Here is a 14,848-nt window from a genome sequence, read left to right as displayed (position 1 = left end):
CCAAAAAGCAACAACAAAACCTCAAACTCAACAAATGATTCCATCTTCCTGGTGGATGGAGAAAGGACTGAAGGTAATTCTTAGAGACAGAAGGCTACTGCACTAGTTCTGGTGAGAAGAGGTGGGCTGGGCTACAGAGGGGAAGAGGATCTGCTTGGAAGTAGAATCATCAAGACTTGCTGATCTCTGAGATTTTTGAAAGAAAATCAAATGTGAGATTGTTAAGGAGCTTAACAAACTCCTAAGTAGGATAAACTTGGGAAGAAACCCACAGCTAGAAACCTCATCTCCAAACTGTCAAAATCTCAAAAAGCAGTAGGAGAGAAGAGACCGGACTGGGACCAGGCTCCTTAATAAGATTTACGGCTTACCTCTCTCAGTGTCTCTGGAGACCAGAAAGCAGATGTATGGCATATTCAAAGTGTAGCAACCAAGAATCCTACAGCTGGCAAAATTCTTCAAAAGTGAAAGCATTCCTAAATAAAAACACAATGTAGCCCTAGCAGAGTTGACTTGTAAGAAAAACTGGATATAGTCTTTCAAGCAGAGATGGAAAAACATTAGACACCAGCTTACACCTAAAAGAAGAAATACAAAACACTATCAGGTGTGGTGATGCCTGTTTGTAGTCCTGGCATTTTAGGAGGTAGAGGGGGCAGATTTCACACGTTTGAGGCCAGCCTGGGCTAACATAATGAGATCCTGTGTCAAAACATGAAAACCCTCCCAGAGAAATTAACAAAATGAAGAAAAAAGAGAAAGGGATAACAGAACTATAAACCACAATATAAATGGGATTTGTGTGTGTAAGCTTTTTTCTTCAGTGTGATTTAAAAGACATGTGCAGAAAGCTATCATTATAAAGTTGCACTGATAGGCATAAATGTATTAAGATGTAATGTGTATAACCACAACAGAAGAGGAGAAAGAAAATGGAGCTATGTAGAAAGCAAAATGTTTGGTGCTGTTGTAATTAAGTTGGTATTAATCTTGTTATAAATCACGATGTTAATTATAACAGCCAGGCAACCACTAAAAAAAAAAAATCACTGGAAGGAATGTATTCATAGAAACAACAAGGGTATTAAAAAGTTGCACTGTAAAATATCTCCTTAACACAGAAGGAGGGAGGAAGGGATGGAGAAATAAGAGAATACTTAAAAAAAAAAAAGATATATAAGCCATTCAGAAAACAAATGGCCAGACAGCTAACAGAAACCTTATCTTTTCAATGTCAATGTCAGCTGGACATGGTGGCCTGAGTCTGTCAGCTACGTGGGAGGCTGAGATTGAGAGGTTCATCATTCTAGGCTACTTGGAACAGAAAACCCTAGGAGACTCCATCTAACAGAAGAAACTGGCCACGATGAGTGGTATACTTTTTGGGCATTTAAGCTGGTTGAGCTTCCTGTGATTGTGTGTTGGGTGATCGCCAAGCAGCGTCCTCTTCTGTGTGAACTCTCTCCTCTGCTCCTGGACAGAACTGGGTCCCCGCCATGGGGTGTGGTGGCCAGGCTATGAAGAGACCCAGCACAGAATCTGTTAGCCAAATGCACCATAGCAAAATGCTCCCTGCTTGCTGATTGGATGGAGTGATTCCAAGCTTGGAAACCATTGGTTCAGAGAGCCTGGATGGGTGGAGCTATTATCTCAGAGATGATGAAACTCAACCTATATCCAGGCCCCCTTAGGCTGGCCCTGAGACTGGGGATGGTGGCTCTCCCACAAAGGAGTTTTAGGAAATCGGTTTCAAACTTCGAAGATGGTGCTTTGTTTTGTTTTGTTTTGCACAGGGCTCTTTTAACTGTTTTTAGCAAGGAGAAGTACCGTTGGGTTCCTTCCCCACCCCCAAGCCAATTTACAAGTGGCAAAGATATAATTTAATTACGATGATTAATCACTGGGTCAGGGCCTCTGTGGCCATGGTGAAATGTTCTAGGGCCCCTGTGTTAGGATTGGGGGAGTCCAGAGGTGTCAGTGTGTCTTGTTTCAATGAAAAGTGGCCTCCAGCTATGTGTGATCTGGATCCCACTCTGTGTGTGAGGTGGGGGGGGGGGGGGGCACGCACGTGCAGGTGTGCTAGTCGTGGAGTTTGAACTCAGGGCATGGATGCTGCCCCTGAGCTTTTGTGCTCAAGGTTAGCCTTCTAGTACTTGAACTACAGCTCCACTTCCAGCTTTTTTGGTGGTTAGTTGGAGATGGGAGTCTCATGGCCTTTCCTGCCTGGGCTGGCTTTGAACCTCCATGTTCAGATCTCAGCCTCTTGAGTAGCTGGAATTACAGACATGAGCCACTGTCGCCCAGCTGAGCCCCACTGTTATTAAAAAGCCATGAAACTTTGGTAATAGAATCATGCTAGTAGTGAGTTTAGTACAAGGGTAAAAGTTGGCACACTTTAACCTAATTTGGGATAAATTATTTCAGTACATTTTTATTTCTGATTGGGTCAAATTGTGGACCTCTATTTAAAAATACCTCTTCTCTCCCATAATCTTGTTTTCTTCCTTCTCCCTCCCCTTTTCCCTCTCTTCCTTTCTTCTCCCTTCTCCTACCTCTCTTTCCTTCCTCTCTTCTACCTCTCCCCTCCACCATTTTTTTTCCAAGCCAATTTATAAGTGGCCAAAGATTTAACTTAATTCTGTGTTGGAAGTCCCTGGCCCACTGTGAAATCTTTGGAGGTGACAGGGACTCCATTATGGGGAATTCAAGTGTGTGCGCAGGGGCCTCAGCCCCCCTCAACCCATAGTAAGACATAGTCACATCTTCATTCCACCTGCCATCCGAGCACTGAGGAAACTGAAGCAGGAGAATCCGGAGTCCCAGGCTGACCTGGAGTGAGACTCGTATCTCAAACAACAACAGAAATTGTGCGCAAGACAATTGAACTTACTATGGATCTCTTGATCGACTCTGTAGTGTTTACAAGAATGAGAATTCCCCTTACCTCGCAGCTAGTAGGAGAGACTATGACAGTCAAGTCCGCCATTATGCAAGTTATAGGCTCAGACAACCTGTACCTGGGTAAGTCTGGGGGCAGGAGGAGCATTTGCCACAATGACTGTTTTTTGTTTCCTGGACTAAGTCCTGATCTTCCTACATCAGCCTGCTGAGGGCTCAGGTGACAGGAGTGTACCACCGTGCTAGGCACACAGTCATTTCTTTAATGAGCCCTTATTCCACATGACCCAACCAAGGTGAGCTGAGCTCAGCAAAGCTGTCCTGTTCTCTCTGGTTGTCATTGCAAATACTCACAGGCTCATTTGACAGCCCTGTTCAGGCAGAAACCGGTCCCAGAGGAGTGCATTGTCACTGTCACACACAGATGAGCGTGCCCTGGGGACCACACAGCCAGTCCCTGGATTTCTAGGCTGAAATGGGTAGCACAAGGTCTCCATGAGAACAAAAGACTCAGGTCTCAGCTAGCACGGTAGCTCACGCCTATAGTCTCAGCTACTCAGGCAGCAGCAAAGATAGGAAGGATTGTGCTTCAAGGCCAGCCCAGGCAAAGGGTTGGTGCGACTCCATCTCAACAAACCGAGCCTGGAGGCATTCATCTGTCATCCCAGCAACTTCGGAGGCCGAAGGAGGAGGATCATGATCCAGGGTTGGCTCCAGGCAGAAAGCAAGAGACCTCATCTGAAAAATAGCTGAAGCAAGAAGCTGAGGCCTGGGAGGGAAGGTGTGGGACATGTAGTAAAGCGCCATCCTGGCAAGCACAAAGCTCTGAGTTCAAACTCCATTACTCCAAAAAGAAAAGATGAATCGTTTGCAAGAAATATGACACCTATTTTGTTCCAAGAAAATCTCATTGTGAATCACCCTGAATAAGCCAGCCTCACTTTCACTCATTTGCACAGCTGAACGAATTTAATCCTCAAGGAACAATTGTATATCAGCCATTCAGCTAAAGGAATATTTAGTTCCTTCCTCCTAGGTGCTGTTCTAGGAACTCGGTTGACATCAGGGAACAAAAGAGAACAAAGATTGCAACTTGAGAGCCTGGCGTTCTGCGGGGAACAGAGGAACATGGCTGCCGGGCTGATGAGTGAGTGCAGTACAGGATTTGTCAGCAGTGGAAGGGAAGGCTCTGGAAAATGTGGTGGGGGGAGGGGGAGAAGGGAATGGAGGTAGGGCTCGACTGAGGGAAGAGGCATCACGGAGAAGATGGAAGAAAGACAGGAAGCAGGCCGAAGACTTGACCCTTCTCTCCATTGCATAAACGAATCATATAAATCTTTTTTTTTTTTTTTTTTTTTGGGTCCAGTCATGGGGCCTGAACTCTGGGCCTGGGCGCTGTCCCTCAGCTCTTCAGCTCAAGGCTAGCGCTCTACCACTTGAGCCACAGCGCCACTTCCGGCTTTTTTTTTGTTTTTGCTTATGTGGTGCTGAGGAATCGAACCCAGGGCGTCAGGCATGCAAGGCAAGCGCTTTAACCACTGAGCCACCTTCCCAGCCCCATAAATCTTTTTTTTTAACTTAAGATTGCTTTAGAAAGCCAGGTGCCAGTGGCTCACACCTGTAATCCTAGCTACTCAGGAGGCTGAGACCTGAGGATCACGGTTCAAAGCCACGCTGGGCAGAAAACTGTGAGACTCTTATCTCCAATAAACCACCAGAAAACCAGAAGTGGCCCTGTGGCTTAAATGGTAGAGCACTGGCCTTGAGCTGAAATGCTCAGGGACAGCACCAAGGCCCAGCATACAAGCCCCATGATGGAAAAAAAAGAATTGCTTCAGTGATTTCTCTAGGCTGACGTGGCTGGCTCTGATTTATCCATTTTCACTGCTGTATAATGTTTCATGTGCTTCCCACATCAGCCATGGTTCTCCTGGTGATCTCTTGGTAGCAAATATCTATGAATGTGATGCACAGGAACATTCAGTATGTCTGGTGCCTCAGAGTATGGTCACTGCATTGACAAAATAAAAAAAATGGGCTGACAGATGTCTTCACAGCTACCAGGTACGATGGCAGAACTGTCTTCCACAAAAAGAAGTGAAGCCCTGTGGGTACAGCTTTGTTTGAAAGAAAGAGCTGCTGTGGTTGGACTATGCCCTCCAAGTGAAGGTTAACAGGCTGAGCATGGTCGTGCACCCGTGTAATCCCAGCTAGGAGGCAGGTGGAGATAGGGGAATCACAGGCTGAGGTCAACCCAGGCAAATCCAAAGTTAGGATTTCCTAGTTTCCAAATTGGAGTCAAAAGAAACTTCTTTTCAGCTGGACACTGGTAGCTCATGCCTATAATCCTAGCTACTCAAGAGACTGAGATCTGAGGATTGCAGTTTGAAGCCAGGCTGGGCAGGAAAGTCTGTGAGACTTTCACTCTCCAGTGAACCATCAGAAAACTGGAAATAGAGCTGTGGATCGAAGTGGTAGAGTACTACTAGCCTTGAGCAAAAGAGCTCAAAGACAGCACCTAGGTCCTGAGTTCAAGCCTATGAGTGGCAGAAGAAAAGAGGAGGAAAATGTGGAAGAGGAGGAGGAGGAAGTGGAGGAGGAGGAGGAAGAGGAGGAGGAGGAAGGGAGGGAGGGAGGGAGGAGGAAGGGAGGGAGGAGGAGGAGGAGAAGGAGGAGGAAAGGGGAAGGAGAAGAAGGTGGAGAAGCAGCAGCAGCAGCACAACAATAACAACAACAACAATGCTGGGCGTCAGTGGCTCACGCCTGTAATCCTAGCTACTCAGGAGGCTGAGATCTGAGGATCATGGTTCAAAGCCAGCCTGGGCAGGAAAGTCCATGAGACTCTTATCTCCAATTAACCACTCAGAAAACTAGAAGTGGCACTGTGGCTCAACTGGTAGAATGCTAGCTTTGAGCTGAAGAGCTAAGGGACAGGGCCCAAGCCCAGAGTTCAAGCCCCACCAGCACACACACACACACACACACACACACACACACACACACACACACACACGAGGAGGAGGTGGTGGTGGTGGTGGAAGAAGAAGAAAAAGAAACATCTTTTCTTAAACATGTCTGTCTCAAGCCTTCTGTTATAGCAACTGAAGACTTAAGGAGGTCAGTAGGGTGCGCCCTAAGCTGATGTGGAGACAGGAGCTGAGGGAGTTGGGACGCAGATACACTCGGAGATGTGAGGATTTCTGCAAGAGCTCCGCATACAGCCTATGGAGTGCCTGGGGCCACCAGAGCTGGGAGCGTGGGGAATCACCCCTTTGCTCTCAGACCTGGGTTCTTTAGCTCATTACAGTGTGTGGCCATCATTTCTCCCAGTCATGACATGTACTGAGCTAAAGAACGCAGAGAACTTTATTGGCTCGCCATTCCAGAAGCTGGAAGTTTGAAATCACCGGGTGAATGAGGCTGGCTGCTACCCAGGTTTGAGGGAGAGGAGGGGGCTTCCTCCTTCACTTGTTTTTTTTTTTTTTTTTCATTCTGGGCCCCAAGCCCATTGGATGGTTTATCCCCATGAAGGGTGGGTTTTCCTCCTCAGTTGCTATTCTACATGTCAATCATCTCTGGGACCGCCCTCACAGACACACCCACCAATATTCAGAATGGGTCTTTTCCCTCAGTTGCTGTCCCACATGTCAATCATCTCTGGAACCACCCTCACAGACACACCCAGAAGTGCTCTGTACTAATCTGGGCGGCTCTCAATCCAGCTGTGTTGGGCCCTTGAGATTAACCTCCACCTGTTACCTATCCAATTAATTACTCCAAAATTTTATCAGAGGAAGGGGCTGGGAAGGTGGCTCAGTGGTAGAGCACTTGCCTTGCAATGTATGAGGCCCTGGGTTCGATTCCTCAGCACCACATAAGCAAAAAGAAAAAAAAAGCTGGAAGTGGTGCTGTGGCTCAAGCGGTAGAGCACTAGCCTTGAGCTGAAGAGTTGAGGGACAGCGCCCAAGCCCAGAGGTCAGGCCCCACAACCAGACCCCCCCCCAAAAAAAAATTAGTTCATCAAAATTTTATCAGAGGACGATAACGTCCCACAGTTAGGAATCCAGGAATGGTGGGGCTGGACAATTCAGGCTCAGGATCTTTGGTGAAATCCTAATGAAGTTGACTGAGCCAGCGAAGGTCACAGTGAAAAGTAGAGCTGAGGTGGGGATCCTGGCATGATGCAGAACCTGGAACCACTGGGGTTGGAGAAGGGGAACACTAGAAAGAGACCAGACCCTGGATGGGGACCCCAGGATCTACTGAGGCATAGTCCCTGAGCCAGCCAGAGACCTGGACCCCAGCCCTGCAGGGCCAGATAGAGAAGGAGCAAGGAGGGGACATTCTAGATCCACACTACAGCAGGAGGGCACTCCAGCACTTGATGAATAAATGAAGATGAAGCATGCCACCGCTCTCAAACAACCCAGCATGTACCAAAGCCCAGGCAGAGCTGGAAAGTTGTCGCTCACACCATAATAAAATAAAAAAACAAATCACGAGACATGTATAATCCTGCCTGTGTAAAAAGTCACATCTATTTTTAGGAGTCAGCTCAGGTCCTCTGAGAACTAGACATGCTTTAGGATTGGATGGGATTCAGGGTTCACTCCAGAATATGCCTGGAAGGGAGGAGGAGGAAGAAGAGGAGGGGGGGTAGGGGGAGGAGACAGAGGAGGGGGAGGAGGCAGAGGAGGGGGGGAGGAGGAAAAAGGAGAAATGGGAGGGGGAGGAGGAGGAAGGGGGAGGAGGAGGGAGGAGGGGAAGGAGTTGGAGAAGAGGAGGATTTTCGTTTTGGCAAAGCTGGACACTGGATCTTCAGTGTCCCACAGAGACCAGCTGCCTCCGTGCCCCAGCCTCCCTAGTCCTAGGCTTGGAGGAGCCTTCAGGAAGCCCAGCCTGGGTGTGGCCAGCTCCTCAACCCTGCAACAGGAAGGCTTATAGACATGTGCTCATGGCCATCAGTGTGTGGACACAGAATGCCGTCCTGGGAATGGTGACCTTAGAAAGGAGATTTGGTGCTTTCTGGAAATGGTGACCTTAGAAAGGAGATTTGGTGCTTTCTGGAGATGATTTCTGAAGCTTTTGAAATTGCTTCCGAAGACTTGGGAGCTGGCATGGTGATGGAGGTGGAGGTCGGAGGATCATGTTCTGAGGCTGGTCCAGGCAAAAGTGTGAGACCCTATCTAAAGACAAACTGAAGAAATAAAGGGAATTATGAGATAGAACTTAAGTGTTCTCACCAGAAAAATAAAAACAAGAAGAAAGAAAATAATACAGCAGTTTGGAACTGGAAAATCTCCCAATTCCATTGGTGCTACAGGTTTGATCCTCAGCCTGTGATCCTTTGAAAGGCGGGGCCTAGTAGGAGTCAGTTAGGTCATTGGGGATGTGGCTTTGAATGGTTCTTCCGGTCTCTGCACCTCCCAGGCAAACAGGCCTCCACCCCCTACTCCTGACACAAATCACTGTGTTGCCTTAAGGCCCAAAGCCACCATGATGGAAACTGACAACTCCCATCCCATCTGACCAAACTCCTACCTGCACCAATACAAATCATAGAAAACCCAATGCCAGCTGATACAGATGGTTAAAGTGGGTTATTGGCTTCTGAATCAGGAAATATTGAACATAGGTGGCCACCAGGATGGATTTGATTCAGTTGATTAGCAACATGCATAAAATATTGAGTTACCTTGCTAAGTGTTTATTTAGTTGTGCTGGGGGTTGAACTCTGGGCCTTATTCTTACTAGGCCATTGCTCAACCACTTTAGCTAAGTCTCCCAGCCCCTTCTTTCCTCTTACTCATTTTTCTTTTTTTTTTTTTGGGGTCCGGTTGTGGGGCCTGAACTCTGGGCCTGGGCGCTATCCCTCAGCTCTTCAGCTCAAGGCTAGCGCTCTACCACTTGAGCCACAGCGCCACTTCCGGCTTTTTTTCTTTTTGCTTATGTGGTGCTGAGGAATCGAACCCAGGGCCTCAGGCATGCAAGGCAAGCGCTCTACCACTGAGCCACCTTCCCAGCCCTCTTACTCATTTTTCAAGTATGGTCTTGTGTTCCCTCTCAGTCCCTTCCACCCTTCCTTCTTCCCTTCCTTCCTTCCTTCCTTCCTTCCTTCCTTCCTTCCTTCCTTCCTTCCTTCCTTCCTTCCTTCTTTCCTTTGTTCCTTCCTCCCTTCCTTCTCGTGCCTGTCCTGGGATTTGAACTGTGGACCTGGGCACTGTCCCTGTGCTCTTTTTTGCTCAAGGCTAGCACTCTACCACTTGAGCTATAGCATCAATTAATCTGTGAATAGTTGGAGATAAGACCTTCCTGTCCTAACTGGCTTCGAACTGCCAGGCCTCCTGAGTAGGTAGAATTATAGGTATGAGTCATTGGCACCCAGATTATTTATTTATTTTGATACAGGATCTCTCCACTTTGCTAAAATTGGCCTTGAACTTGCTATGCAGCCTATGTGAGTTTCGAACTCCCCATCCTCCTGCTTCAGCCTCCAGAGTGTATCTATCTGTCATTTTAATAACCTATCTAGATATCCATCTGAATCTATTATTTGTGTCATTCAATGCAGAGGATGTGTGTAGTATGGACAGGACGGGGAGCTAGCCAGGGTGACACCTTTGAGGCCCCTAAATTCCACATTGGGTATTCAGGATTCCTGCTAGCCTTGTTCCAGAAAGTTCTGGAAAGTTAGTGGAGGCCATGACATCATCTGGTTTGGGAGGCTAACAGGAGCATCCTGACTGCTGCAGGAATAGATTATGGAGACCCCACGGGAGAATTTGGGGGGGGCACAAAGCCGATTGCAGTCAGCCAGGAGGCCCCTAGTGGGGCCGGGGGAGGGGTGCAAAGCCTTTGGGGAGCAGAGTCCCGACAGATGGGCCGTGGGTGCAGATGAGTCAGGCTGGGGACCACAGCCCGGGGGACGGTGACACCTTTCTCTGAGGTGGAGAGGTGGGGACGGAGGGTTTGGGGTGCGGTGGGGGTGGGGCGTCCTGATTGGGTTTAGCCTGTAGCAGTGGGGGTGTTGCTCCTGCCCCTCCTTCTTTCTGCTCAGCCTGGCTTGAGGCTGGGTTTCCCGGGATCACGAAGTGGCTGCACTGCGCCCCCCTAGCTACCCGGCTTCAGAAGGTCTGATGTCCCCCAGCCTGCAGCCAGGGCGCCCCCCACCCCATCCACCCCAGGGTGGAGAGGGGAGGGCCGGGGGGTGGGGGGCAGGGCCCTGGCGCCCGCCGCCAACCCAGCACACGTTCTCACACAGGGGTTCACCAGAGCCCCCCCCCCCAACTCCAGTCACACAGAGACATTTTCAAAGACTTGATAAATAAATTACTGCTCATGTTTAATTCAAAGGCGCCGCTGCCTGCGGAGAGCTGGGGAGAGCCGACCTTTCAATTAAACCCGCTGGGCGGGCCCGGCCCTCCCCTCACCCACCTGGCCTGCGGGGAGAAAATCCAGGCCTTCCCCTGGTCGGTTGGCAGCACTGAGATTTGAACGCAGGTCTCTGTGCTTGCTAGGCAAGTGCGCTACCACTTAAGCCACGCCCCCGCGGCTCAAGCCACGCCTTCAATACGTGGGCCACGCCCCCATCCCTCTAGCCGCGCCCCCACTGCTCTAGCCACGCCCTTGACATTTGGGCCCCACAACCCCTTGAGTCACGCCCCTACTGCTTGAGCCACGCCCCTAGCACTTGGGCCCCACCTACCCACTTGGGCCCCACCTACCAATAGAGCCGCGCCCTCACCTCTCAGACCACGCCTCCTCACATAAGCCACGCCCACAAGCCTTTTCTTTTCTTCCCCCTTCCCCCCGCATTAACGTTATGTTTCTGATGCTTTTGACATCCAGGCCTTTGGATTTGGGGCGGGGGGGGGGGGCAATCCTGGGGCTTGAACTTGGGGCCTGGGCACTGCCTTGAGCTTCTTTTGCTCAAGGCTAGTGCTCTACCATTTGTGACACAGCGCCACTTCCAGCTTTTTCTGCTTATGTGGTGCTGAGGAATGGAACCCAGGGCCTCATGCATGCAAGGCAAGCACTCTACCACTGAGCCACCTTCCCAGCTCTGGATGTTTTTCAGTATTTGTTTTTATTAAGCAGCTATATAAAGGATTTTCAATTCCAAATGTCTGGTTGAGTACAATGTGTCTTGTCACCCCTCCTCCCATCCTTACCCCCAAATTCCTTTCTTGTTTGTTTGTTTGTTTATGCCAGTCCTGGAGCTTGAAGTCAGAGGGTGGTGCTGTGCCTTAGCTTTTTCACTCAAGGTGGCGCTCTACCGCTTGAGCCACACATCTCCCCTTCTGGCTTTTTGGTGGTTTATTGGAGATAAGAGTCTCATGGATTTTCCTGCCCTGACTGGTTTTGAACCTTGATCCTCAAATCTCAGCCTCCGAGTAGCTAGGATGACAGGGCTGAGCCATCAGCACCTGACTCCCAAATTACTTTTGATAGACTCATATTTATGCCCCTGCTGGCCTGGAGAGTGATCTTCTATTTACACAGTCCCAAGGATCTAGGATCACAAATATGGACTACCACTAAGCTTGGTTTGTTGGTTGAGCTAGCCCGGCAGGGCTGGGGGGGGGAGGGGAGGGAGAGAGAGAATGGATTATAAACTTCTTGCCTGAGCTGCCTCAATCCTTGATCCTTCCAACTGTCTCCAGAATAGCTGGGATTACAGGTGTGAGCTACTGTGCCCAGCTTGGGTTTTAGTCTAATAATGTGGTTAAGGTCAGAAGAGCAAGAGAGGATTCCCACAGAAAACCTACTTTGTTATTTAGCTCCTAAGAAGAGGGACAGTGTGTGGGTGGGAAGGGAATGGGGGGGGAGGGGGGTGTCATGGTCAGGAAGCAGCAGTGCCCTCTAGAAGGGCAACCAATGGGACTGGACAAGGTCTTTCTTTTTTTGGGGGGGGGGGTCCAGTCATGGGGCCTGAACTCTGGGCCTGGGCGCTGTCCCTCAGCTCTTCAGCTCAAGGCTAGCGCTCTACCACTTGAGCCACAGCGCCACTTCCGGCTTTTTTCTTATGTGGTGCTGAGGAATCGAACCAGGGCCTCATGCATGCAAGGCAAGCACTCTACCACTGAGCCACCTTCCCAGCCCCATGGACAAGGTCTTTCATGGGAAGAAACAGACACCAGGCTAGGAGAGCAAACTGCAGCATGGCTGGTTTGCATCACTCAGTGGATTCTGGGGTACCCAGGGTGACTCAGAAACACGAGAACCACACCAAAGGCCGGGATATCAAAACATCAGAAATATAAGGGCAATTAATGCAGAAAGTCATTACAGGTGTAGTAGCACACACCTGTAATCCCTGCTATTCAGGAGGCTGAGATAGGATGGCAGTGGTGGAAGGTGGAGGATCTAGGTCCAACCTTTCCCAAAACCTGAGATGTTCTTTGAGACATAAAAGTAAACGCCTTGGCAAGCTTCAAGCTCTTGAGTCCAAACCCCAGTACCTCAAACCAGAAGGGAGAGAGGAAGGGGCAGGGAAGGGAGGGAGGAAGGGGGAGGGAAGGGAGGGAGGAAGGGGGAGGGAAGGGAGGGGAGGAAGCTTGCTTCCTTCACCCCAGGTGGAAATTTTCTCACTGCAACAATACCACAACCTTACTGCACACACCCCATCTTTAGATTCCAACCTGGGCTAGGAGGGAGCCGGCTGGGAGTCAGGGAGGCTGTGGGCCTCCACAGAGGGGCGGAGAGGTCATCTGGAACAGTGGGACAGTGTCCCCGGTACCTGGGCTGGAGGCACCGGGGTCTCCGCACAGCACAGGGCCAGCTGCTGGCCCAGCAAGCCTGGCCGGGCCCTGCAAGGGGACCCTTCCCTCCCTTGCCTATAAAGTCACCCAGCCTCCAACTCTGTCCTCCCCCAGCTGGGAGAAGAAGCGGAGGCCTTGGGTCTGGCCTCCGAGCCTCCCGTGTGAGAAGCCGGAGGCGCAGGATGGATGGACGGTGGACACGCAGGCCATTGCGCGGCAGAGCTCAGGAATCAAGAAATAAACCTGGCTGCCATGTCTAACCTCATTCAGATAGCATCAACAGCCAGGACCTGGTGGCTCATGCCTGGAATCCCAGCTACTCAGGAGGCTGAGATCTGGGGGACTGAGGTTCAAAGCCAGTCAAATCCCTGAGACTCTTTATCTCCAGATAACCAGCAAAAAAAAAAAAAGAGTCAGATGTGGAGCTGTAGCTCAAGTGGCAGAGCGCCAGCCTTGAGTGAAAGAGCTCAGGGACAGTGCCCAGGCCCTGAGTTCAAGTCTCAGGACCAGCAGTGCGCGAATTCTGTACCCAACTCTTGAAACTCCCAGGATGCCCAAGGGGTTTGTGGGCTAGAATCTCAAGCTTTCATCGTAGAGCCTTTTTTCTGATGGTGTACCAAAGCTAGAGAGAGGCCTGGACCCCAACAAATAGAGACTAGATAAGGAAGAAGAGGTTTGTCCGCCTCGTGAAAGAATGAATTCTGGGAAAACTAGCTTGCTGAAAACCTCAATGCTGTCTTGCTTCTGCCATGGTTGGCGTGTAAATTTGTCCTCCTGGCCCCAAAATGGATGCTGTGCCTCCAACCATTGGGTCTATATTCCAGGGACAATTTGTGTGTGTGTGTGTTTAATGTTTTTGCTTTGAGAATCTCTGCTTGATCAGATATCCAAAACTGATCACACAGAGGCCCCAGCGATCAATTCAGACATTCGTCAAGTAAACAATTGACTTCTTTATCCTCTGGAGAGGAAACAAAATCATAAAGCAAGGAGGAAGGAGGCTTGGGAGTTGGCTTTGGAGGTGCCAGCTTTTGCCAACTCTTCCCGCCAATGGCATCCGTGTCAATGTGACCTTGCACGGGGTATCTGTTTGAATTTCAGTTTATTCATGTGGAAAACAAAACAAAAATAAGGCCAATGTGAGGCGCGTTTAATAAGCCGTCATTAGCATTAATAGAATGGGGAGCCCGTGTGGACGCAGCAGCCGGGCTGCGGCCCAGCGCGTTCTGGAAAAGTACTGAACAAATAACAGAGAAATCAATTCCCCACCGTCCCCTCCGCTGCTGAGAGTTCCCCAATTTTCCTTCCCACCCACTGTGGAAAGCTAACAGAAAAAGGGGTGACCCCCTACCGGAACCCCTAAGACCGCAATCCTGAAGGGGACACAGCCCCCCCCCCACCTCCATGGAGTTTGTGTGTGTGTGTGTGTGTGTGTGTGTGTGTGCCTGTCCTGGGACTTGAACTGAGGGCTTGGGTGCTGTCCCTGAGTTTTTTTGGCTCCAGGCTGGCGCTCTACCACTTGAACCACAGCTCCACATCTGCCTTTGTGCTGGAAAATTGGAGAGCAGAGTCTCATGGACCTGAACTGAGCTCCTCCTCCTACACCGCCTCCCCAGCCCCCCATGCTGAGATTACAGGCATGTGTCACCACACCTGGCCTGCAGCTGCATTTCTGTGGCTGAGCAAGAAGAGACAAGATGAGCCCATGGCCAGGAGTCACAGCCAGGCCCCTCACCATAGTTTGTTTCTGCAGCCCCTGGTGGTGGTGGGGGGCGGGGGGAGGCAAAGGTCGCTTCTCCGGGACAGTGTAGGTGTGCTGGAATGGGAGGAAGATGGCTGGCACCGCTGCAGCTGATGCGTATGAATGAGGTCGAGTGAGTCTGACCACTGAGGGTGAGCAGCTCAGTAAGATAGGTTGCCTCCTGGGACATTTGGCTCCCTAAATCATCCAGGCAGAGGCTGGTCCACTGAGCCAATCCACTTGGGGGATCCGCTGGCTGGTGCAGGTCGGCCATGTTGTGTTCTGCAGGTGACTTCAAAATAGTTTCCAGCCATTCGCACAACTTCCTTGCTAGCCTTGGTCCCCACAAACACTGAGACTTTGTCATACACACACACACACACACACACACACACACACACACACTCAAGAGGGACACCCTCCCTGAATCTCAACAAATAAGCTGCAT

The sequence above is a fragment of the Dipodomys spectabilis genome, unplaced genomic scaffold (assembly GCF_019054845.1).
Source record: "Dipodomys spectabilis isolate Male_0828 unplaced genomic scaffold, ASM1905484v1 ptg000098l, whole genome shotgun sequence".
Classification (NCBI taxonomy): domain Eukaryota; kingdom Metazoa; phylum Chordata; class Mammalia; order Rodentia; family Heteromyidae; genus Dipodomys; species Dipodomys spectabilis.
Note: the sequence above shows the minus strand (reverse complement) of the source record.